The 27345-nt window shown below is 41.6% G+C and overlaps 1 protein-coding gene and 1 pseudogene across 7 annotated transcripts in view; both read left to right on the forward strand.

The window, feature by feature from the left end:
* The window catches only part of HLCS (holocarboxylase synthetase), a 178256-nt gene that overhangs the window by 102548 nt on the left and 48363 nt on the right, over positions 1-27345 (forward strand). The gene's annotated exons all lie outside the window — the stretch shown is intronic.
* Positions 7913-8677, forward strand: LOC102889086 (annotated as a pseudogene).

The following is a 27345-nucleotide window of genomic DNA, read 5'->3' on the forward strand; positions in this document are numbered from 1 at the left end:
TCCCGCAGAATTTCGTGAATTAGAGATGAAGGAGTTGTGATAATAGCACCTACTAGATCAGTTAAACATTAATGTCCTCTTGAGTAATAGCATATTTTCGATGAGATTTATTATCCAGGCACTTTCTTTCTGTTTAGACTTTTCCTTGGCATTGACATGTCTTTCGTGCTATATATTTAAATGTCTAAATCCTGTTACAGTGTTCATTTTGAGGGATTTTGAGTTGCCTATTAGTAAACCAGGTGACTCCTGGTTGGTCCTACTTAAAAGGACCTTCAGATTATAAAAACCTATATAACATAGTAAATGTTTTGTTATGCTTTAGGTCTTTATAAAACCTTTATAAATAGCTTTCTGAACAATAAGCAGCTCAGACCCTGTACTAAGAACATCGAGGGCCATCCAGTTTGTGTGCATTTGTCATCAAACAGCAAATATTTTTGATACAGTTCTTACTGCATGGGAAAGAAACTTAGATCACTCCTTGACACTTACTGCCCACCCCCCCTTTTTTTTAACACATCAGAATTTTTACTATACTGGTGACCAAAATAGCGGTCCTCTCATAGCCTCTGGATGAGCATAGTTCTAGTTCCTGTTTGACAATGGAAGAAGCAGATTAACTTGCCTGGATGGAAGAGTTGACCTTTAGCCCTTCTGAGTATGGAAGCAGGGCTGTGTTCCAGGACAATCTTATGATAGTGGCTAAGACGAGTGGTGTGGGTTGACTTGGGGATTTTTTTGGAGACAATCTCACTAATCCAAGCAAACCATCATAAGGATGAGAATTCAGGCAGTGGCACTGGGGATAGGAGTTGAGAAGAGGCCATGGGCATATTTGCATGACATTACTGAGTAGGAAGATGAGTTAGCTGTGGGCCAAAGGATGACTATAAACCAGGTGACTCCTGGTTGAATTTAAAAAATGAGAATCAGCTCTTTGCAGCTGTGACTGAATCTTGAAGAGACCCACGGAAAGCCACAGAAAGAGGGCATCACCTCTGACATGCCTAAAGGGATATTTTTGTGTCTAAAAATGTCCTGGTACCGATTATTTCTAGCAAAACCTGACATCTTTATAGTGGTTAATCAGGCCACTCCAGTGCCATGTCTGCCTGAGGTCAGCTGATCCAGGGCGTGCAGGAGCACTGTAATCCTGTGACATCTGATCCCAGTCCTGGATTGGGAGACACACCCAGGTCTGTATACTTGTGTGGCCTTACTGGAGGAGTGAGGCCCCAGAGAGAGAAGCACCTCCCCAGGATTTTGCACTGAGCGGGATATCACCCTGGAGTCCAGAGTGGCTGTCTGAATTATATTTTGATTTATGGGCAAGGGAGGGACCAAGTTATAAAATTATTGCTTCCAACTGTAATCTAGAGAAATTGTGACTTCATATTACAGTTTTGACATGTGCTCTGGATTTAATCTTACTGCTAATAAAATACGTTTTAGTTGTCAGTTGGTTTTAATCAAAATTTTGACCCAAAGGGTGATAGTTATGATTGCTGCTTTTGCTGCCTGATTTCTGTGGGATTCATGTAGGAGTGTATTCAGTCCTGGAAAGCTTCTTGGCTCCATAAAACTTTTGACATAATGTGAAATTAAAGTCTTCGTCACAATGTTAAGAAAAGACAAGACAAAATGGCAAGTTGCTTTGCTGATAATCTGAGTCAGACGCCTCAGAATCTCTTGGCTTTAAATCTTGGAAGGAGTTGCCTTCTCTGCTGGAAATGGCTCCTCCCCAATCGCTGGGTTCCCTAGAGGGTTCCAAAAGGCCGGGACACTGGGAATGGGGAGATGAGGCCGCAGACCGTCCCCCGGGCATCCAGGAGGATAGGCGTCTCCTCGAGACTTCCAACCTGCAAGGCGGTGCGCCCGCCTGTATCTGACCCCACGCAATTCCTGACCGATAATCGCTCTTTTCTTAGCCGTTTGTTCTTGTTTCTCAACCTGAAATTTTACTTCTGAACTCAGACCACGTAGCCTTGGAAGAATTCGCTGGAAAAGCCCCTTCACGCGTAGCCGCAGTCTGCCCAACCACCCGAAGCGCTCCACACGCCCGCCCTTGGTCTTGGTCTCAGACTCGGTGTTCTCGCGATAGGTCACTCACTCTCGGTCTTCATCGCGAGAGGTCACACACTCTTGGCTGCGCTGCCCTCAGTCACATTTGCGATGGGTCCCTCTCCCGTCCTCGACCTCTGTCGGGTCGTGGTCATCCTTGGGCACACACAAGGTGAGTTACTGTGTCTTTTCTCTGATACTCACCCCACTCCCAATTAGAGGAGAAGAAAATTCACTTCCACGTTAAGAATCCGGTCACCTCAGAGTAAAGAAACTAGGTGACTAATGGGACGACCAAGTATTAATGAAGAGCCACGATACGTCCAGTGATAAATAATACGGCAGATTTTCTTCAGTCTGGACAGCCCTGCGAAGGATGAGCGTCTCTTCTCAAAACTTGAGCCCAGAGTTTGTGAGCTAATTTCGATCACGGAAATATTTTCAAGCTGCCATATTTCAGTGATAATTTCGGGGCGAGAATCTTTGGAGCCTGTGCCACTTGCTTTGGGACTTTGCCTTTTGTCTGATCTGATTTACCCTCTGTCGCTTGGCTGCTGCCTTAGCCTTTTTTTTCTTTTTTCTTTTTTCTTTAACATGAGGTATTTCCGTATTTCGCTTTTACTGAATGTTGAAATCTCTGTATAGAATCAGTGTCCAAATGAAATATTTTGATATACGTTCGTTTCAAAAGACTTGTCAAAAGGTTTTCTGTTGAGGGGGTTCTGTTCTTCCTTTGTGTCTCATGATATCCTCCAAGGGGTGAAAATTCACAGGAAAATAAAGAGCAGACTCCTGTACTCTACTTAGTCATCCAAACAGTGAAACCCAAAGTCAAGTGCCAGAGAAGGAGGCTGTGAATGTGGGAATCTTTCCCGGGCCTTTCAAGGTTCAGGCTGCAACGAGGACTACTTTTTTGAGGGAAAATGGTTTTTTTTTTTTTCCTACCTACCTTTGAGGACACATTTCGCTGACACTTGAGTTAGCATAATATTCATTTATTAAATGAGAGAAAGCAATTCAAAGATAATATTTTGGCGCCCAGCAGCTCTGGTGGCCTGGGGAGCAGTAGCTGCCAGGCAGGCGGAGTTCGCAAAGGCTCCCCATGTGTCGTGGCCCTTAGGCACCCAGCACGAGTGGGCCCCACCGCCACGACGCCCAAGGGCAGGTCGGGGAGGTTGTTAGCTAAACTGACTCCTGCAAAAGTGGAAATGAAGCCAAAAAAAAGGCGGCAGAAAAGGATAGATCTGCAGACAAAAAGTGCGAACTAAAGGGAAAAGGGGAACAAAGGGAAAACAGGTCCAAGTGGCTAAGAAACTAAAGAAGATTTACCTGCAGAAAATAGAAAAACAAAACACAAGGAGAGTCCAGCCTCTGATGAAGCAGGAGAGAAAGAAGCTAAGTTTGATTAATATCATACACTATTTTTTATCAGTGGTCCCTGTCTCCTTGTACAATCCTGAGGAATATTTTGATCAACTATTTTGTAAACGCAAGTTTTTTAGTAGCTCTGGAAACATTTTTAAGAAGGAGGGAATTCCACCTCATCTCATTTTTTTAAGTGTAAATGCTTTTTTTAAGAGATGAAATCATTTGCTGGTGGTTTATTTTTTGGAACAACCAGAAAATAATGGAATATCGAATATGGGAGGCTTCGATTGTCTTGAGTGTCAGCTTAACATTCCATAAATGGGAGTAGTTTTTATATCCTCTAACACAAAGCATACTAAATGGTACTTTGGAGTCAGTGTTGCATTTACTATGCCTTGAACATTTAAATCATTTCTATTCCATGTTTTTGGTAGAATTGTTTCCTAAAGAAAACCACGCCTTGGTCTTGGCTCTCCCTCAGAATTTCATGTAACATCTTTGTCCTGGTAGTCTAGTTTTCCTAGTAACTGTTAATGTGCTGTAAAAGATTGAAAATGTGATTACGTAGTATATATGATATTAAATTGTGAATTAGTGAGACTTTGATGTAACAGCATATCAACATTTGAATATATTGATACTCTATTCTTTTGAGGAAAATTAGCCTCCATATTTTAAGCTGAAAAGTCACTGGAATAATTGTTTAGAAAAGAATCACAACTTCATGGCTAGGTTTTAGGTACGTACTTTAAGAATTGTGTACAGATTGAAATGTCTGTGTACTTCTAAAAACAACCAATAAAATCTTGATTATGCAAGAGAAAAATAATATTTTGGCAAACAGTAAACTAAGAGTGAACTAGAATAACTCTCAGGGCTGAGGCTCTGCCCCTTATTAGCTGTGTGACTTTGGCCAAGTTACTTAACTTCTCTTTGTCTCATTCTCCTTATCTGTAAAGTGAGGATAATGTGAGTGTTTAATGAGCAATGGCTGCAAAGTGCTCAGAACCGTTTATGGCACACACACTAATCTATTTGTGGCTACAGGGATTCCTTGTCTGGGCTACAAGTAAAGTCAGGAGCTCTTCTCCTCACTTTATTGTTTTATTTTTAACCAACTCTCTTTAAACATTAGCCAAGTTACCTGTTAAGGAGAAAGCTTCCTGGTCGTGAGATCTATGTTAGATCCTTCATCAAGATTCCCTAGTGTGGTATTCTGACTGCTATGCTAGGATTGCAGTCAAGTAGACAAGTAAATCCTGGTGTTCTTTCTATTCTTTTCCTCTTCTTCAAGCCTTTCTTTTACCTTTGCTCTTTTTCATTAAGTTATAGCTCTGAGCACGTAAAAGCCAGAAGGCCACTCACCAATCAGTAGACAGGACACAGATGAGAGGTGCTGATGTACATACAGTAGCAGCAACTTGCCTGGCTGGAACTTGTCTTGCTTGGCTTTAAAAGACCAGGCCTTTAGTATCTAACTGAGCCTAAATGCCAATTCATGTGCAAGAACACATCCCTGAGGGAATCGAGAGGAGTTTTTTCTTCCAATATGGTGATAGAAAGGCTGAAAATCTGAGTTGTAAAAGCTTAGCTGTGTGACCTGTAACTTGGCTGCCTGTCTTATGTCTACTCAATTATCTCAAGGCTACTAGACAAAGGCTAGTCATTTGGTGAAATTCCTGTGAGTCGATTCCTTAGAAACCAATTCTAGGACTGAGAATATAAGCAACTATTTAAATTTTTTTTAAAGAATTATTTCCTTTTACCTACGAAGAACACCAAAATTCAAAATATCCGATGCCTAAATACATAATAATTTTCAGTTTCCAGACAGATAGTTCTTTTGATATAAGAACTTTGTTTTTATATTCTGAAATTTAATTTCTTTACTTCCTTTGGGTTACCCTCAAAGATTTCTATTGCTACCATTTTTTAAAATAATTTTCAATATTGCTTGAAAAAATTGTTTTGTGTAACTTGTCATGTATTTAGCTGTTTGAGAGTGTTCGGTGTAGTTAAGAGAACTCTGGGTCTTTGATTTAATATCAAGAAACCATATTCAAGAAAAACTTGGCGCTTTTAGTTCAAACTGGCAATCTGTACACATGTTTATTTTCTCTCCTTCTTGAGCCCTCATTAAAATGACTGTAAGTAAAAGTTAAATATCAACATCAAAGAAAATCAGAGGCAGTTATTAGCAGATGAGATTTAAACTAATTTCTAGAAGACGTAAAGCAGAAGGAAGATTAATGGTTGAGGAAGCCTAGTACTCATGGAGATCTGCCACTGTGGAAGGAGCTGATCTCCAGGGCAGAGGCTTCACAGGCTCTGAACTTGGGATGTATCTATTTCAAGAGGCTGAAAACATAGGGCCCAGTTGTGTACTTAATTTTCAATACCCTGTCTCTTCTGCTGCCTTTGAAAAATGGCAGGTAGTTTTTCCCGAAGAAAAATATTCTTCTGATTCTTATATTTAAAGAAATGGAATGGCTTTCTGGCGATAACTGGAACAGTTAGTATGACCTTGGTACCTTAGAGTAAAATGCTCCTCACCTAAGAATTTAGGGGTCCCCAGTGTCCACTTTTGCTAAAATGAAATCTGTCTGTTGACAAACTGATTATACAGAGTTCCTTGCTGTTAAGCAGATATATAGATATATTCTGACAAAAAAAAAAAAAAAGATTTCTGAATCAGAGAACAGACCTTATATTACAGTCTTATATTCAGTCTCCATGAAACAGCACAATATGACATTATCCTGTGTGTTCATTTTCTAGGGCTACCATAATAGAGTACCACAGCCTATGCAGCTTAAACAACAGAAATTTATTTTCTCACAATTCTGGAAGGTAGAAGTCCGAGGTCAAGGTGTCAGAAGGGTTGTTGCTTCCATCTGAGGGCTGTGAGGGAAGGACTCTCTCCTTGGCTTGTAGATGGCCATCTTTTCCATGTGTCTTCACATTGTCCTTCCCCTGTACATTTCTGTGTTTGAATTTCTTTTTATTATGTGGATACCAATCATACTTGATTAAGGCCCACACTAATGACCTTATTTTAACGTAATCACCTCTGTAAAGACTCTCTCTCTAATAAAGTCACATTCTGGGGCTATCGAGGGTTAGGATTTCAGCACATTAATTTTGGTATGGGGAACCCAAATCAGCTCCTGACAACCCTGCATGAGCAGCTGGGTTGTATCCCAGGAACGGAATCCCAGAATTATGAGACTTGGAGCCTGTACAGGGTGACTGGCACATCTGCCTTTCAGAGAGAGAAGGAAAGAGGGAGAGAGAGAGAGAGAAGGTGAGGGAAAAGAAGAAGGAGGGGGAGAAGAGAGGAAGTGGGGAGGGGAGGAAGAGAGAAAGAAAAAGGAAGGAGAGAAGAGAAAGGAGGGAGAGAGGGAAAGGAAAGGAAGGAGATGGAGACTGATTTTACTGTGGAATATAAGCAAGTCCTGGGAGCAAAACAGAACAGGGGAAGGGAGCTGAAGGTCCCCAGGTTTTTACTACCCTGGAATGTAAATAAATGATTCCATGTGAGATTCCTCTAAGGCTCTTTGGAGCAATATACTGTCTTTAGCTTCCAAGGCATGATTTCTATTCAATCATCTTTTAACCATGTGGGTCGAAACTTTTTCCTCTGAATGCCTGAACTGTGCAGAAACTTGAAAATGTTCCTGGAGAATTGTCTTCCCACACCTGTCAGTCTTTTTATTAACTCGAGTTTGAATACGAATAGGAAACCAAAGATAACCAAACATGTTATTAAAACTTAAAATGAGAAGGGCTAAGATAAACAGGAAAACTGAATACTGAAGAAAAAGCTAATTCAGTGAAAGAATAGAATTTACAAACCTCTAAGATATGAATATGCAGTCAAGACTATTTCACCCTTAAATCAAAATTAAGAGGCAGTGCCCTCGGCAATCTCCCGGATCTGTCTTTTGCTTCAACAGTGTTTGGATGGAACAGACCCAGGGATACCCCTTCTTCCAGCCTCCGACCACTCTCCAACCTCTTTTCCAGTTGTAACCTTCGGAACCTTCTCCTTGGCCTCCGAGACCAGCCAAAACTGTGTTTTTGTTGCGGAAAAGATCCAAAATCAGACTGGCAAGAAACCAAGCAGCACCTGGAGAGTTGGAGAACTCAGGTTTATTACGCCGGTGGTCCCAGAGGAGCTAGTGCTCTGAAGATCTGGGCCCGGAGCTCAGTTGCAACAGTCCTTATATAGACCCTTTTTGGCATGGCCTGATTGGGTAATTTGAACTCAGACTGCTACAAAGCGGCGGGAGTTGCTAGGGAGTACAAACAGTTAAATTTGTAGCTTAGACAGATCAAACAAAAAGGGAGGGTGAGTCTTTAGTCAGTTTTGAGTACAGTCCATGCAGCAAGCATATTTACAGAAGTAGAACAGAGAGCTGATTAGCCTTTTAAATGAAAATTCTTCATTTTGAGCTTAATTCCTTATCATAGAACAACTATGAGCTTGCAAATCTGTCAGAATTGTTCCACTGAGGTGGAGACAGCTGACAACCACCTGGTCAACCTGCGTCTGTGGGCCTCCAACACCTACCTCTATCTGGGCTTCTATTTCGACCGTGGTGACGTGGCTCTGGAAGGCCTGGGTCACTTCTTTTGCTAGTTGGCCGAGGAGAAATACGAAGGCGCCAAGCATTTCTTGAAGATGCAAAACCAGCATGGCGGCCACACCCTCTTCCAGGACCTGCAGAAGCCTTCTCAAGATGAGTGGGGCAAAACTCAGGATGCCGTGAAAGCCGCCATGGTCATGGAGAAGAACCTGAACCAGGCCCTTTTGGATCTGCATGCCCTGTGTTCTGCCCGTGCAGAACCCCATCCCTGTGACTTCCTGGAGAGCCACTTCCTAGACGACGAGGCGAAACTCATCAAGAAGATGGACGATCACCTGACTAACCTCCGCAGGCTGGACTGGGCTAGGGGAGTATCTCTTCGAAAGGCTCACCCTCAAGCATGACTAAGAGCCTTTGGAGTCCAGAGGCTTTTGGGGGGCCCCTCTGCATCCCCCTGGTGTTGGCCTTGTGCTTGAGCTTCTCCCTGCAACCAATAGACAGCCTTCTAACCATCTTGGAACCCTCTCCCACGCTTTGGACTAAATTGAAACAAAAAAGCTTTTTGCAGCAAAAAAACAAAAACAAAAACAAACAAAAAACCCAAAAAACAAGATTAAGATTCTATTAAAGAGCTGCAGTATTGGAAATGTATGATGATTGCCAAGTTTAAAAAATCATTGAGGAGGCTAGAATAAAGATACATTGTAGGAAAGCTTCTAGATAAGGACTAAAGCTAGCTGCATGTGGCTATTTAAATTTAAATTAATATTAAATTAAAAATTCAGTTTCTTAGCCTCACTTTAGTTGTTCAATAGCCATACGTGTCTAGTGGCTATGGTATTGGACAATGCAGACTTACAGAAAATTTCCATCAATACAGAAAGTTTTGTTGGATAGCCCTGGTAACCAATAAGAGAGACTAGAGAAAAAGATTTGGGTGGGGAACTTTTCAGATAAATAATACACGAAGACATGACTCTTCATGTTGCAAGGCCCTACATACAGAATGGATTTTTAAAAAAGACATACCTTGGCACGTGAAATTTCAGGGAACCAAGGATAAAGGGAATATGCTAAAGTTCTGAGGGAGAATAAAGTCTAGAATTATGTTTCCACTCAAACTACCAATTAAATTTGAACACAGGTAAAGAGATCTGGGACACTCAAAAGACTCAGAAAGTTAACTTCATGCATAGCCTTTCTTAGGAAGTTGCTCAAGGACATGCTCTAGTAAAACAAAGAAACCAAGAATGATGAAAACATGAGATTCAGGAAACAGTGATTCCAAGGGTCCAACCCATAAAAGCAACAAAAGAAGTCCTGAGAAGACAGTAATAAAGGAGGCCTCGATCAACCCATTCAGAGTGGAACAGGACAAAACACTCCAGGAGGAAAACCTCTGGGTTAAAAAAAAAAAGGAAATTGCTGGTTTGTGCACTGTCATTGAGAGTTTAGTAATCCTATATATGCGTATTAGTTTTCTAGGGCTGCTGTAACAAATTGCCACAAACTGGGTGGATTAAAACAACAGTAATTCATTCTCTCACAGGTCTAGAGGCCGGAAGTCCAAAATCAAGGTGGTGTCAGGTTTGTGCTCCCTCTGGAGGCTTCAGGGGGAGCACCCAATCTTTGCCTCTTCCAGCTTCTGGGGTTGGCTTATGGCCACATCACTTCCAGTCTCTACCTCTGTCTTCCTGTATATCTGTGTCTCTTCCTCTTCTGTCTCTTATAAGGATACTTGTCATTGGATTTAGGGCCCACCTGGGTAATTCCAGATCCGTAACTTAATTACATCTGCAAAGAACCTTTTTTCAAACAAGGTAATATTCACGGATTCTAGGGGTTAGGACATGGACATGTATTTGTGGGGAACACCATTCAACCTACTGCATAACAGTATCTGTTAGAATGGAAAAAAGTATTCTTTTAATTTTGATAGTAGAAATAGTTTACATTGAATGGCACAATGAACCCATTGAGAAGGAAATGTAATCATAGCATACTGTTTGGTTCATAATAAATAATAGCTATGTTGTTAATAATGTAAATGGTGTGTCATAACGCAAAAAGTTGGTATGTATCAACTTTTAGAATGCACTTATAAAACAGTTGCTACTGAACCGCGTACGAATGTCCTTAGATTTGATACTGTAATGCGTCCGCAGAGGTGGGAAGAGAAGCCGATGAGAAAGAGAACGAAGAGACGAAGAGCTGCGGTTTGTGCTTCTCTCACAAACTAAACAGCAAGACATCCTGTCTGGCAGATAAATAAGTGGGGTTTCAGTATGTTACCTGAAGTTTCACAGGAGTTCAGTAGAACTGGCAACTAAGTGAGGAAGAGGAGAGACGGATGACAGTTGAGTCCTCATAGCAAGAAGCCAGAGGACATTGTATACAGTTGTCAAACCAGGAAAACCAGTAAGGGGCCATTGGAACCAGTTAAGTAAAGCACACTGCATTTTTGAGAGCATTTTTTTTATACTAGTTTAGGAGCTTGGCTAGATCCCCAGGGGCTTTTTAGTCACACATTTTCCATGATTAGCAGTATGTTCTGATAATCACACATTTGTCTTCCATGAGTGGTTCAAAGTTTTAAAATAGGTATACTGTCATTTTCAGAAAATGAAGTTCTGTAGCAATATTTTTATTATATTTTCTTTTCCAGTAAGTGAGATCAAAGGAGTGATCCTGAAAATTATGCTTATGGTGGACTTAAGTAAAAAGGATTTATGCAATCAAATTTACAGATTGTTTTTTATTGATCACAACTTTCATGCTAGGGATCAATTTTAATCTACTTGGCATCTTTAATTGCTTATCCACTTAAAAAATTAACTCTGGTAGATGGAAGAACCCTTTCTAATGTGAATTGTTTTTGCTGTTAGTGAAAATATGGTATTATGTTATATGGTATAGTCAGAAAAAAAAAAAAGAATTGCTGAATAGGCCATTATCCCTTTGTAAAAAAGGAAGAATAAAGAAAAGAAAAGCCCTCCCCTTCAGCAGAGTTTTGTTCAGCACATCTTTTAACACTTCCAGGGTCTCGATCCTTTCTGCTCTAGTGAAGCATAACCATTCATTCATTCCACAAGCTTCTAAGTACCACCAGTGTACCAAGTACTGGAGAGAGATACAAATATGAATATGCTATTAAGAAATATAGTCCCATTAGCGATGTTTGACTTCTTTGTTGATATGTTCTATACTGGTGCCTGGCTTTATTCTGTTCCTTCCAAACCAATACAAGTTGGAGGTGAAGGAGGACACATTGTGAGTATGGCACTGAGGGCTTGCTTCCAGGTCTGTTGAGCTGAAAAAGATTGAATTAGGCCTCAACTTGCACATATGACAAAGTTTAATATCTTTTCTGCAGTTCTTAAAACATGGAGAAACTAGAAAAATACCCATTACCGGGTTTCTTTCTACTCATCTCTTCCAGCAAGGCAGTATTTTTCACTGATCGGTTGAATATGCTCATCGAAGTACTCCCAGTGACCTTTAGTGCTTTTCTTAATTTTATGCCCTTATCCTTTTTTACTCTCAAGACAGACTTCACGGGTTCCATATGGCATCTCCATTCCCCAGCCTGCCACCAACCATCTATATTCTCCTGTATCTCTTAGGTCTCCCGAGAGCACCATCCCTTCTGTCTCTAACCCTCCCTCCCACTTGTCTAAGTTATTGTACCAACTGTTAGCACTCTTTTTATCCACACATTTAATGGTTCTTTTCCTGCTTTTCTTTATTCCTTTTGCCTATAAACATGCCCAGATATTTATACTTATGAAGCTAACACTGGGCCCTCTATCATCTCCATTTTCCTCACTTGAGTATTTGTTTATATATTCACTATGTACACTTTTGCTGGGAGGCAGTAAAGTAGAATAGAATTCCAGTTCCATTGCCAACTGTGTAAACTTGGACAAGCTAAACTTCCTCCTGTGTAAAATGGGAGTAATGATACTACATATTTCATTCATGGTGGTGTGAAAAGTTCACGGTATGTGGCATGACATGCAACGTTATGTATCCGTTCTAGAAAAGGCCGCACAGTAGAACTTTACTGCTTGCCCAGTACAAGTTGGAGGTGAAGGAGGACACATTGTGGGCATGGTAGTCGGGGCTTGGTTCCAGGTCTTTTGAGCCGAAAGGGATTGAATGTAAGTGATTGGGTACTTGGGAGATTACTGAGGGAGCTGGAGGCACTGACTCTGGGTTAGCTCCAAGAATGACCTAGAAAACAGCCTCTGAAGTAGCCCACCACTGAAGAAGAGGAAGAGTCATGGGTACTGCTAACTTAAGGAGCACACCTTTAGCTGAGGCCAGGGTTCAGGTGCTTACTGCCACTGCACGTCCTTGCAACGTGCAGGAATCTTGTGGCCTTGGGATGCTCGATCTGGCTGCTCCTACCAGGCTGGGGACTGGACACACAGTAGCCAAAGCAACAGGAGGATGTCTCTGCCCCTCTTCCATCTTCCAGATCTCACGTGAATGCATCTCGTTGACAAACCTATGTCAGTTGCCTCAATGCCTTACCTGTATGGGGCTTGGGAATGCCATTTTAAACTTCTTCAGCCTCTGCAGGATAGGAGGGCACCCTAGAAAGAAGCTGGAAGGGTTTGGGGTGCCAGCCCTCCTTACCTACCCCAGGGGGCATTGAAAGGCTTCTTAGAGGAGGAAGAGGACCTCGCCTTGGTCTTTAGGGGTGAATGGGATTTGGATCAACAGGACACATTCATTCTAGGTTGGCTCTGCTTAGTCCATCCCGTTTCTCTGCATGTCATCGGGTGATCAAGTCCTCCTTCCTCTTCTAGCTTCTCATCTGGGCCCCAAAGCTCATCTTCAGAAAAGGCTCTCCCTGTTGGCCTCTTAACTCTGGAACCCGCACTTTCATTCTCAACCCTTCTGCTGAGGTACTTCCTCTGTAAAGTGCCACGGAGACCTTCCTTCCAGCTCTGGACCAAATCCAAGCTTCTCTTTGTTTTTAAAGTTGCTTCATATAGGCACCAGAGATCTATCACTTCCTGCATTGCTTCCTCTGCAAACAGCCCAGCTCTTCCTTTCATCTCAGGCTCAACCAGTAATGACTCTTTCATGTGCCTGCTCGCTATTGCTCTGTGTCCTCATTGAAATGTCGTCATCACGTGCGCCCGGACTGTTCTTTCCTTGCAGGCCCGCCAAACAGCCTTTGCAGCTCCTCAGACCCCTCTCCTGGGACAAGCCCCAGTGTTCTTTGTATCACAATCAGTAGGAGTTACATTTGATTATGTATATTTTTTCAGTTATATTTTAATGAATATTTTCATGTCAAATACAAATAAATTTGCATGGGATTCATTTGTCACTTAAAAAGTTAAAATTGGTGTTTGGCACACACTTTTAATGTATTTGGAAAAAACAACGCACAGGCAACATAATAGAATGGAAACAGAGGTCTTAAGAACAAAAACAGACACCAAATGTTAAAGATCGAGAGGTAAAAAGCTCTTTCTGTCGTGTGTCCAGCCCCTCTTACGGGAAATCTCAACTCCTGGAACTCTAAGCACATGAGAAAAATAAAGAGTGGTGGGGGGTGGGAAGAGATTAAAAGGTTCATTCATTGGAAAAAGTTCTTATATCAATAGTTGTAAAAGGTGACTATATATTTTAAATATTGCCTTAAAAGAACCAAAATTCATCTAGGCTTGACAAGACTCATTTCAAGAGGTGTGAAGTGTAATGCAAAATCATGTTTTTTGATCAATTTCCCATCATCACTCTTATGTTAAAATCATAGTCCATGAAATGGAAGTTGATGGAGTTCTTTTATTTTCCTACTATTTCCATATATATATATTTTTATGCCAACTCCTTGTACCATAAAAACAACAACAACAACAACAAAACAAACACAAACTCCCCCTTTCTGGGTATTTCCACCCTCCGTTGTTTGGAGAGAATGCCCCTCACTTCACGGTCCCTGCCTCTTGTCTCCACTGCCCTCAGAGGGAGGGGATGGTGGCAGAACACCAGATTTCTCCTGCCTTCGTTCTTTAAGGCAATGTCTCATCAGCGGGTGTCTGTTATCCTTGAAATAGTTCTGATTCCAGTTTGCCACTTGATCTCTAGTTGCCACATTCCCCAGAGCTGTGCTCCGGCATCACAGGTGTGTCGGACAGCGGCCTGTGCAGGACAGCCAGGATCACCGATCTGTGCTCTCCGTTACGCTGGTTCTGCCCACTCACTTCCCTAAAAGGCCGCTCTTAGAGCGCCACCAACACGTGCGTGTAACCATTCCACCACCATCTCTTCACTGATTTAAATTTGGCCTCTTGAAGAGGAGGAAAGTGTGCTGTCCTTTATTGATTTAATTTGTGCTAACTTCATGGTTAGGAAGGTTCCCCATGTGTCTTTGTTCTGCTTGCTGTGTCTGTACCTCTCATTTGGGTTTTGCCTTTGGTTCTGGCTCATAAAGCCCCCTGCTGGAGAACGTCTCCACGTAGCATGGGCAAAAGGAGGCCTACAAGAAGCAGAAGTTCTGCGCGAGTAGCAGAGGTGGTGTCACATTTGGCCTTGACCTTGCTAGCTGGCATCCTAGAACATGGCAGGGAAGCCTGGTGAGGAGGGCAGAGGATACAAAATATTTAGTGATTATCCTAAATAATCACTGGCTTGCATCAGTAAGTTATGGTTCTTGTGGTTGTACTGTAAGATTTTTCTCCCCACCTGTGCTGCCAAGGAGCCTACAGGGTTAGTGGCCTGTTAATGAGTTTCTGACACCCCGAGTTTTGCCCCTGTTGTTTTCTGTTGAGAATTGATATTTTAGTACTAATTCTCTTCATTGTCTTCCATCTTCCTAGTTGGTTCCAGCAAGCATGGCACTGTCCTTTGTTTCTCTTGATGTCATAGAGTTAGATACACAGAGAACCTCTGAGGACAACAAATTGAGTTTTGTCCTCTGTGAATGGGAGGGAGAAATAGCTCAGTAAGCTTGGTCTACATAGTTCAAATGCAGAGAAATATTTATCTAGGTAATGCAAACACAAAAACCCAGTTGGGTCTGATTTACACAAGCGACCCTGGCTCTGTACATCTGGTGGTAGGAGACCTACAAAGTAAATGACACAGTACGCGCCTTGCTCTGAAGCACAGTCGTGCATACATGGACACACGCCATCTTCCTGCCCCACGTGGAAGTGGAGAAAGAAGGTGAGCGCACACATTTAAGCTGGTAAATGGACTGTTGTTAGTCTTGTCATGACCATGTTCACACATACACACATTTGCAAGTCAAGTACATGAAAGCATTCAACGAGTCTTCTTGAATCTTTGAAGTAAGTTAACAAATTAGTATTTCTGTTTTTCATGGAAATTATCATTTATGGTGAAAAGGTATCCATAATGATTGATCTGATCGTTCCTTATATGGAAGGAGATAGTAGGGGGTCCCAGGCATAGGCAAGTGCAGAGGGGAGAAAAGATGGTATGTCAGCAAACTGCAAGTAACTCCGTATTAACAGATGAATATTACCTCCTAGACCATCCATCGATCCAGTAAATATTTACCTAGTTCTCACTCTCTGCCTGGCATTGTGCATCATTATTCAGATAGATAGGAAATGTAGTTTGGGTTGGATTGGGCTTAATTTGATTACTATTTCATCATTTCTAAAATACACATTTTAACACTTCTGAAATTGGCATGTTTACTTATGATCAGTGGGGTCTTAGATTAGATAAAAAAACTGTTGGTTATTATTGTATTTGGCAGTGCTTAAAAAAAATTAGCATAGAACCCCAGGCTCACGGGTCAAGGAAACCTGAGTGGTAATGCCCTGCTATCACACAGGAAGACCAAAGAGTGATACAGTAACTTTTACTTGGTTGTTTTCATTTGTTTTAAACCTTATTCTGAGTTAAATGTTACTTTTATTGATAGTTTTTTAAAAAGTACTTACCTTTCTTTTTAAATCATTATGCTGCTATGACTAAACACAAACAGATCTTGTCCTTCAACTTTCTGAGCATTTTATGGGCATGGGTAATTGGCCTACATAACCATATTTTTAAAATACCTGAGAAGTAAAATTCATAGTAAGGATTATCTAGGTACTACATCTACATCCACATCCATATCTGTATACCCCCAAACAAATTGTTGATGGATTGTTTTGGGAGGGCATGTGTTTATGTGCTGGTGGCCATCACATGCATTAAGCCCATCACAAAGAAGACCACTGAAGTTGCCATAGCATTAAAACAAAATAAATGTAAAATTACTCCAAAATCAAAATTTTATTAACAAAACTCTCATAGGTCAGATGGATATGGTTTGTGAAGTCTATGCTTTAGTCATTGGGTGATGGACCTTCCTCACCACATAGTACTTACAAGAAAGGTATATCCTCAGTAATTTACATTTCGTGTATGTGGCCTGACAGTTGCTTGATGGTGGATGTGGGAAGCTGAGGACAGCTGGCTTCAGCTCTCTGTTCTCATCAGGGGGGCTGCCTGCCTGTTCCTGTGCTTACAGTAGGACCCTACGCCCAGGGGTCAGTTTCCCCTCTTCATCCCCTCCTCCTTCCAACTCTTCCCCCACCTCGTCTTCCCCTCCTCTTTCTATCCCCTTCTCTTCCCTTCATTTTAAAGAATACATTTTCATTCTTCTCTCTTCTGCTGCTTATAGCCTAGATTTTCTTCCTTAAAACATGTTAGTTTTAGGATAATCACTAACTATTTTGTATGAAAAAACGGCAACAAGTCTTCAGTCTATTCAGACGAAATATTTGAAGTTCTTTAAACAAATGCTTAAATACCACATAGGACATTAACGAGGTACCCAGGAGATGACAGGGTGAACATTTGGGTTAGAGAACTACTGAGACTTAGTAGCAGGGGATGCCAGTTAAGTGAGTGAATGAATGAATGAATGAATGTCTTAGCAGTTTAAGTCAACTCACTTTTATAAGTCTTAGCAGTGGTTCAACAAAACCACGGAAACACAGTTGTTTTCTCTGTTCTTCCTAATCCTCACGTGCCCTACTGTGCACAAAAGGCAGATGGCGAGAGTGAGGAAGTTAAGGCAGATCTGCTGAAGGAAAAATTCTACTGGACGCAGTGTCCAGCAGGCCCCTCACAATGCCCACCTTCCCAAGCTGATGTGAGAGCCGGGTGGGACGAAACGACCGGCACCCAGGTAGACCGTGTCGCAGTTCATAGTGCTTTATGCTGTGGAGTGAATGTGTGTTTTGTTTCACCCCATGTTATGTGGTGATCATGCCTCTCAGAGTGACAATTCGTTTATGTTTTTACACACTCTTGCTGGAGCACCCTTACGTCCCAGACGGGCCCCGTCAAGGCCACAATGTCGCCTCCCACCCTTTAACTCATCATGCCACTCTGGTTTGTATTTCCCTGCTTTTCCTCCTCACTGGGCAGCCACCTGCAGAGCTACTTCTGATTCCTCAGCCTTCGGCTGCCTCTCTCAGGTAATCTAAAGCAGCGGTCCCCAACCTTTTTGGCACCAGAGACCATAGCTTCTATGAGAATCTAATGCCTAATGATCTGAGGTAGAGCAGAGGGCAGTGATGCCAGCGCTGGGGAGCGGCTGCAAATAACAGGTGAAGCTTTGCTTACTTGCCTGCCACTCACCTCCTGCTGTGCGGCCACAGACTGGTACTGGTCCGGGCATTGGGGACCCCTGATCCAAAAGTCAAAAGCCACACAGCCCCAAGAAGTAGAAGTCTGTGAGTGGAATCTAAGACATGATGGACGGCAGATATTTGGGTGTTAGAGACTCAATCTAGTTCTACTCAAGTCCTTACATAGGTGGTAGAATTACTTGTGATTTTTAGAAATTCTGTTACTCCATATTTAATTCTTCTACAACATACAGGTCTTGTCTTTATAGAGAAGCTTGGGTTTTGGAGTCTGACAGATGCCCGTTCAGTCCTCTCTCTGGTGCCTGTATGACCCTTAACAGCCGACTGGCCCTCTCCTCGCTTCAGGTGTTTTGTCTGTAAAAAAAGATGCCACCTCCCTGAAGGATTGTGAGGCTTGGAGATTATGTGTCAATGGGTGCTCTGTTAGAAGGTCTCCGTAAGGGGTACTCTTCGTATCATTGCCATGATGATGATTACGTTCACATGCGACATAGTTTAGATTGATAAATAGCTTACAGTGGGTTTGATTAAATCACAAAGAAGTGATAGATGCTGATGTGGAAATGAAAAGTCCAGGGAGTGACTGTTTTCAGCGTTTTTACAGCGTAGCATTTGATTCATGCCAAAGAATAGATGCGGCATACACGTAAGTCACGATGCATGGAAATAGTGGACACGGTGACATTTCCATCTGCTTTGCTCCCATCCTCTGTACCTCTCCCTGCTCCTCCCTCTTGGAGGGCACCCCTTTGCACAACCCGTGTTTTGTACTGAGGATGAGCGTTTGCAAAACATGAGCCAATTGAGTTGCTATAAACGTCCCGAGCCCAGCGGCTAAGTCTGACTGCATTTATTCTTTCATTTATTCACTCTTTTGACAAATACTTCGTGGGGTCCCTCTCATTTCCAGGTTGCCTCCCTCCTCTGTGTATGTCTTCCGCAGACTCCTCACCTGCTGCGTCCTGTCGGTTCCATGACTCGATGTTTTGTTCTTGGTGTTTCTGAAGTTACAATCGACATTGCTTTCTAATTTGTCGCAGTCATTCTTGAGAGAAGTCCAGCCTCCCCCCAGGCCTGTAGACAAGGACTAAAAACCAACTCATCAAGATGGAATTTCCAGTCAGTATTAGGCCCACCACATTTACGATCTTCTAGAGGTAGTTACAGATTTGTGCCTGTGAGAAAGGCTGTGCTAGATGCCTGCACAAATGCTCAGCCCCGATTACATCTTGATAAATGGCTAAATTACCTCTTAATTCAGTACAAGCAAAATACAATGGGAGTAAAAGAGAAGTGTTCAAACACCGCCGCTTCTTCAGGGGAAATTGAGTAAGTGCTCTTTCATGTCTGATTTTTTAAAAGTGGGTTTAATGACACTGTTGTGTGGCTAATGCTGTGGAAACACACACCCTCCCCTGAATGTAGGCACATAATAACGGTATTTAAGCTTGCTCATGAAAAAGGGCCTTCCCTTTCCATTTCATGTCGTGTTTCCCATATGATTACTTGAACAACTCAACATAAAAATATTTTGGCTGCAGGTGTCACATGTGACACACTGGACCCTCTCTCTCCAGTGTGTAGGGACAAAAGCGGATTCTCTAAGACCTGCACTTTTAATGAACCGTCTTATTGTAGACACTCGGAATCTAATAGTGTGCCTTTTGGTGAAGTTGTTGAGAATTTTAATGCATTTTAGTTCTCATTCATCACGGCCTATGTGCTCCTAGCGGGAGGGCCTTTAGAAATAGGATTAACTTCTAGAGGAATGCATTAGCCATGCCACAGAAGTAGGCAATGTGCTAACTAGTCTGATAGATTGCTCCAACCTTCAAATCCTTCTGGCCGCCCCCTCCCCGACTTTTTTTCCTTTATTGACAGCTTCTCATTGAATGGCTAGAAGCATTAGTGTATTTAGGAGTTAGATGTTTTGTATGATCCTAGGCTGATCTCATATTCCCTTTCTGAAATTAATTCGACACTGCTTTACATGTTAATCCGCAAAGGATTGATTTGGAGAAGGTCAGAGCGGTGCAGCCTCAGAAAATGGAAGAAAAGCTCCACTTAGAGCAGCTCATTTCAGTTCCCAGACCTAAGCCTAGCTGCCTTTTCATTGTGGCACTTAGACAGCTGTAGGCGGCTTGGACACCTCGCAGAATACATCAAACAGTGGGGTTTGATGTGGGCTGCAGGATCGTTGCACTAATTAAGTTTAGCTTGGTTAACCAATTGCAGTTTGCAAATTGAACAATTGCACTTTGAAAGCTTCGGACACAATAGAACACAGAATCTTCTTTTTAGGCATAAACATTGCTAATAATGGAGTAATACTTTTCGAAAGAAGCTTATACCAAATCCACACAATTTGGATGTCTCTAATGTAAAGTTCGTTTCACTGGAAACAAAATTCCAGTCTCCTTTATTCAGGGAATTGCATGATGTCAGAGACAAGAAGCCCCCAGTGCAGTGGGTGGGGAGGGGGGCGGAGGAGTGGGGTGGGGGAGAGCACTCCCCCGCAGGCCCTGAATAGGTGAGTTTGAGAATTAAGAGGTTTAAATTCTGCTTATTAAAAAAATTTTAATCTTGAACCATAGTCAAACAAATGTTGGAGAACTGATCACAACTGTGACACTAGGTAGGTAATGGTTTTTGGAAGATGAAAACACTGTAAACCCAGAAAATCAAATTAAGGTGAATGCAGGGTCATTTGGCGAAAAGACAGTTGTGTAAGGAAGGGCAGAGAAACCAATTATGTCCAGACTAAGCAAAAGCACAAAAGATAAGACCGGAGTAATTCCAAACGCGAGTGAAAAGGAAATCATCAGTGTATGTAATCCACCTTTACACTGAAGGATTGCACGTTAGTGGTTTTTTTTTTAATGTTGAAAATAATATAGAATGTGATGCATCCTATTATCAAATGTGTAATTTTTCATTTTAATCTTAATCTTTATCAAATGCTTACTCTGCTCTGGAAAGTTCCTGTGACAGCCACAGTGTATAGCAGCCAAAGTTCCTCTGGATGGTTGCCAGGAAGGAGGAGAGCCTGCTTTAATGCTTGCTAATGGAAGTCTTACTGGGGACTGAGCAGTGGCAGCAGCTGACTTCTTTGATCCTTTTCTTAAGTAATTAGTATCATCGTTAGGCCCTTTTTTAAAAGGCTACTAGTCATGGAAAAGGAAATCTTACCACCTGTCTCTCTCACACTGGTGGGTGTGAAGCAAGAAGCAGGGGGAGGGGGTCGCTTAGGTGACTACTAGTGGCCCGGCCCTCCTGCCTCTGGTGACACTAGTGCAGAACGTCAGAATGCAGTAATGTCTGACCCTCATCTGGGGTCAGCTGAGGTGCCTCACTCTAATGCTAGGTGTCCCTTCCATCAGTATAGTCTCTAGGGAAAGGAGCTTTGGGAGGTATTTCTTGCTGTTCTTGCTTGTGAGTGTGGGAAATGATAAAGCAAGTTGACTCATACCTCTCACCTTTTCTTCTTGGGACACGATCTCTCATGTGTTGGCGAGGTAGCTCTCCATCATCTGGACAAAATAATAATCTGTATCCGAAATTAGTCAGGTAGATAATCAGCTGGCTTCTGGAATATTGAATTCTAATGAGTCAGAAAACAGGCTATTTATAATAAAATTAGTTTACGTGTGTGCTTTTGGGATTTACTGGACTAGGCTTTTGCAAATACCAGCCAGAGCTGTGTATCCCCACTTCCCAAAATAAAGAAATAAAAGATAACTCATTATCTATATCAGCATGTTTTTCTGGCCGCATCACTTCACATATAAAACTGTATGTCCTTGGACCCAGTTAGAGATTCGGCTTTATCACTAGAGAGGCTAAATGGGAGGAGGTAATCTAAGGTTCCATGGTTTCAGGGTAATATCTAGCAATTCAGAACTTCATGCAAAGTAGCAAAATAACAGTAACCACAACAATAGTAATGACTGCATCCTAGCAGAGGAGATTATTGAACTCTTCCTGGATAGTGTGCTGAGCACTCGCCACTTTTTCTTTATTTCATCCCTCACAGGAGCCCAGTGACAGATGCAGTCATATTTACTCCTTCTTACAGATGTGGAAACTGAGGTTTACAAGTGGCTGTGTAACCTGGGGCACAGGTGGTGAGCACTGGAGCCAGGATTTAACACAGCAGTTTGACCATTGCACTTCATTAAAATTTTTTAAAATTAATTAAATTTTTAATTATAATTTTTTGCTTAAAACTCATTTTTTTTTAACTTAAAATGCATTTATTATTATGTATGGTAATGTTTTTTTCCCTCCTAGTCAGCAATTAGAAAGAAATTAGGGAGAGACCAAATCTTTGTATAGAACCTTAACTGCTAGAAAAGCTTCACTAATCGTCGGCCTCCTTCCTTACCAACCACGTATCCTCACCATTGCACGTCTCTCATCTTATCCAGCAGCGCTTCACACAACGCGGTCTTTGCACCAGCAGCCTCAGTGTCATTTGGGACAGGATTAGATGTGGAGGCTTCCAGGCCCCGCTGCCCTACCAAGTCAGAGTCCACATGTTAAATTAACGAGACCCCTGGGTGTTCTGTGTGCACGGTAAGGTTTGAGGAGCACTGCATGGTATTCTTCCAAAGGCCTCATTTTCTCCTTACACCTTCCCTTTCCTTACGTCCACCTCCACTCCCTCTTATGGCTGCCTCTCTCTACTTCCTCGTCTGTCAGAGGAAAAGATGTTCATTTCTCTTTGGCAACATTACGAATGTTCTGCAAAGCTTTGCCAGAGAAAATGCAGGACACCCTGTTAAATTTGAGTTTCAGATAAACAAGAGATAATTTTTAGTATAAGTACATTGCATGCAGTATTTGGGACATACTTATGCTGTTAAATTATTTGTCGTTTATCTGAAATTCACATTTAACTGGGCATTCTGTATTTTTATTTGTAAAATCTGGCTATCTTAGTTGGAAGAAAATGACCCTCTAGGGGAGAAAGTGATGGTATAAAAGGTAAGTAAGTAATTTTCGATGGGAAGCCTGGAGAGTCTTCCATTTACCTTGCTGCCTTTGGCCTGGCTAGTACTTGAGAGGGATGGGACTTGGGGTTTTGAATGGGATACCAGTGGCATCCTCCGCCTGACCCAGGTTGTGAGTGTGGGGTGTGTTTGGGGAGAAGGTGAAGACAGAGGGCATCAAGGGAAAACTATACCTTATTCTCTCTGAGCCTCCAAGGACAATCCAATAAATTAAGCCATACACTGGAAAAACCATACTGACCCAGAACTGGGGGCACATTTTTCCACCAGGTGGCTTTAGGGGAGGGAGCTGGCAGAGTTGAACAGGAAAATTTGTAAGAAAAAATGTTCTCCGTGTGAGTATTTTCATTTCTACAGGGTTTGAGTTTGGGCTTATTATGTCATATTTAACTATTAAGTTTTCTTGTTTGATGAGGAACATGAAGCTCTCGCTAATTTACTTCATTAGGCGAAGGTGTTGCAGGTGTTTCTAAAATAGCTTGTGACCTATTTCTTATTGTTAGCTACTTCCAGATGATGGAGTTTGACTCAAATGCCCCAAAGCAACGAAACTTGGATTTAAGGTTTCAACATTTGCCATGACTCTTTGCTTTTCATGCCACTTAATAAGTTGTACGTACATATTCTAAGGGAAATTATGAGCTGCCTTATTCATTACACATTTTCCCAACTTGTAATTGTGTTGGCGTCAAATGTTGGCAGTATTTTAAAGAAATTGGCATATTACTTGATCATTGTAAATCTCCCAGTGCTTTTAACTGAAAATGGCATTGGAACCGTTTTTCTTAAAAATTTGCTTTCTTACATACATTATTGCTATTTGGGAAGTATGTGGAGTTGGTAGAATTCTTTCAGGACTCATTCGAAAAGCTCAGGTCTTCTTGCTATTGGCATACTGACCTGAAAAGCATAAAAATGAATGTCTTTGGACCTCAAGCATGAATGAGATTGTTACAGGAAATTATGTGGTGGAAGAACTGCAAGTTAGAATATTAAAACGTTGGTTGTTTGGCAGTGTGTTTGCGTATCATGAAGTACATTGTACACAGGAATGCTGACTAAGTTTACAATCTGGTAAAGAGATATTCCTAGTAGCAGAAAAATTATCCATGTAGTTTATGTATTTGCAAACATATATAATATTGCCAGAAAACAGGAATTCAAGACTCTTTGCTCTATCTCATTTTTTTTTTTTTTGAGAGGAAGAAAAGTCAGATGAAAAATTTTTAATTTTTTTCATCTTTTTTGTATCTGATCTCTGGCTTGCTCTTTCATATATAATTTCTTATTTTCCCTTTTAAACTCAATAAACTTGATGAATAGTACTTATTTGTTGAGGGAATAATTTTCTTGATAATTTCAACGAAATCAAAATAATGAGAGTTACATTTGGGGGCTAGTGAAGCCTCACATAACAAGTATTTTAAAACTTAATTTAAAAATTAAAATTCTAAGACATAATTTGCTAGATTTCAGTATTGAGCATTCTTACTCTGCAACTAACAATTGATCAAAAATCAAAGAATAAAGTGTAGCATGAATTATAAAAATGATATGGAACTTAAAAACTTTACCATACTCCGTGTGTTATAAAAATTATAAGTAATACCATAAAGGTAGTGTTTTCCCCTTTCCATGAAATCCATTGGAAATCCGTTACCTCTCAATTTGATCAGACTCTAAGAAACCTAGAAGGAGAAAACATCTAATAGATTTTAGATTCAGAGTTGATTTTGAAAACCTCAGTAGTTTTCTTCTCTTGTCCTTTTTTTTTAAACCTTAGTAGTTTTCACCTTGATTTGGCTACACAAATACCTTGTCCTTTGTAGGAAAATTTTTGTTGTGTTCATGAGGCTGGTTTGTGTCTCCTACAGTTTCTTAAGCAAAATGATCATAATTTCACGTGCTTTCATTCCTGGAACAGTAAAGAATCACAGAATATCAGAGAAAAAAGAATCTTAGCAAGTTCTACCTAATTGTCTTGTTTTACAGGTTAAGCAAAAAGGCTCAGGGAGGTGCAGTCACCTCTCTCTAGTCACTTACCTGGTCAGTGGTCAGTCCACACTCGCTGCAGTGAGTCCCAACTCCTGGTCCCGTGCCCTTTCCACTACCTCCACCGCCCATGCTGCTGGCCGCCTTCAGGAATCATGTTCAGAGCATGTGGGAGCACTAAAAGCAGCATTTTGAAAGTTAAGAGATTATTTCCAAAATATTGATATCACAAGTGGGAAAGGGGTCTCTGTAATTTATTAACTTTCGAATCCATTTCTCTAAGGACTACTACTCAATGAATCTAATTTCATACTTATTTTTGTTAGAGGCAAAACGTGTTGTCTCCCAGGTTCCAGACTGTAAAGCTGATTCTAGTTCTCCTTATAGTCTAGATGATAACGTTCATTATGTCAGTGTTGGGAAGAGTATTCCGGCTCAGTAACAATGCCGAACAGAGTGTATATCGATATGTATGTATACTGCGGTTTGAAGTAAATATGCCCTTCGGTTCCTAAACAGCCTGCTTCAGAGTAAGAGAATGTGCTAGGATTGATCCTTCCATGGGTAGATAGGCTCCATGCCTCCTCTCCTTGAGTCTGGGTGGGCTCTGTGACTGCTTTGACCAGTGGCATATGGTAGAAGTGACACTGATGACACTGTGCCGGGTTCTGGGCCCAGGCCTTACGAAATGGGTGGCGTCCACTTCCTCTCTCGTGGAACACTTGCTCTTGAACCCAGTCATCATGGTGTGAGGAAGCCCACGCAGTTCTATGAAGAAGAACTGAGCCCCTGGTCCAGCTTCAGGCTGAACTCCCATGGCACCCGCTTGCCAGCCACGTGCACGTGCCATCTTGGAAGCAGATCCTCTGCGCCCAGTGGAGCTGCCCCAGCTGACACTACTGCTCAAACCTGCCCAGATTTTAGATTTGCGAGTAAAATAAATGATAGGGTTAGTTAAGCCCTAACTTTTGATGTGGTTTGTCATGGAGCACTAGATAACCAGAACCGAGGCCTGTGTGAGCATCGTGGTTATCTGAAGCCTTCGTGGGGACCCGGGAAAACACTTATTTGTTCACTAAACACTGTGCGACTAATATGTGGGACTGGAACAGCACTGTACCCTGGCAGTGGCTGGAGGCCATCAGTCAGCGTTTCTCTTGAAGGAGGTCTGAGTGGTGGCTCCCCATGGCCAACACAGTGCTCCTTTTTTACTTTTTTTCTGCCCTTTCTAGTTTTGCACTCAACTCCTCATCCTGTTTATTCCACTGATGTGTAATGGTCTGTTTTCTTCTCTCTCTCTCTCTGACTAGACTGTAGTACCCTGAAGCCTGGGGTATCTTCAGTGCTTCGTCCAGCATCTGGCGTATCATAGGCCAGTGTGTACATATCGTGAATATTTGACTTAATAGCATTGAAACCTCTCTTTTATCCAGTGTTCCCAGCCAACCTTATTCTCAGAGGTACTCTATTTTTCCCAATGTCTTAGGTCAACAAATTATCGACCATCAGGGTCAGGTATTACTTACCAGTCAGTCTTTTCTTCTAAGCCACTTTCAGAATGGAGAGGGATAATGATTGGCCTGTCACCTAGGTACCATTACAAGACTGACTACAAAAATCACTTTCATCTAATTTTATCCCTGGTGTAGAGTCATAACCATCCAAAAGAATGGACTAGAATTTTTCTCTAAATTTTTATTATGAAAAAAGTTAAATACACCAAAAAGTTGAAAAACAGTACAGTGAGTACTAGTATATCTAATACCTGGATTCAAGAGCTGTTTATATTTTGCCCTTCCTTCCTTCCTTCCTCCCTCCCTCCCTCCCTCCCTCCCTCCCTCCTTCCTTCCTTCCTTCCTTCCTTCCTGGAACATTTGAAAGTTAAGTTGTAGACATCTTTACACATCACACCCAAAGGCTTGAGCATGCATTTCCTACCGATAAAGATTTTCTTTTACATAAGCACAATGCCAATATTTGTTATATAAAATGGATTCAGTAATATCTAGTTTATATTCACATTTCCTCAGTCGCATAAAAATGTCCTATGTTGCTCTTTATTTTCAACCAGGATCCAATCACGTTTTTGCTGCGCGTTGCACTTGTTTGTTAGGTTTCTTTCATCCCCTTTAAAAAAAAAAAAAGAAGGTCATCAAGTGTTTTCGTAGAGACAGGCCAGTTATCTTAAAGAATATTCCACATTCTGGGTTTGACTGTTTCTTCATGGTGACATTTTTGTCCCTCTAGCCCCCAGATTCCTTGTAAATTGGAAGTTCAGTTCAAAAACTTGATTTGATTCTGGTTAAATATTTCAGACAGGAAAGCTTCTTGTGTAATATCAACTGTTATCTTCATATTGTATCACTTCATATTGTACCATTCTTAGTAAAACCAAGTTTGATCCGTTGGTTAGGTGCCAGTTGCCTGCTTTCTCCATTGGAAAATGTGTCTGTCTTTGTAAGTAATCCGTGGAGTGCTACTTCAGCACCAGGCGATAGTCTGGTCTACATAACCTTTGCAAGGTTTGCAAAGTAGTGAATTTTCTTATCTGTTTTTCCTTTTGCATTTATTAGCTTGTATTATTTTGTAAAGACTCATTTTTAGAACAGGAAGTTGATGTCACAGTGACTCCAAAACCAGCAAATAAGTGATTTACTTCCCTCTACCCGCCTCCCCCCC

Source organism: Pteropus alecto, unplaced genomic scaffold (genome assembly GCF_000325575.1).
Source record: "Pteropus alecto unplaced genomic scaffold, ASM32557v1 scaffold97, whole genome shotgun sequence".
Classification (NCBI taxonomy): Eukaryota; Metazoa; Chordata; class Mammalia; order Chiroptera; family Pteropodidae; genus Pteropus; species Pteropus alecto.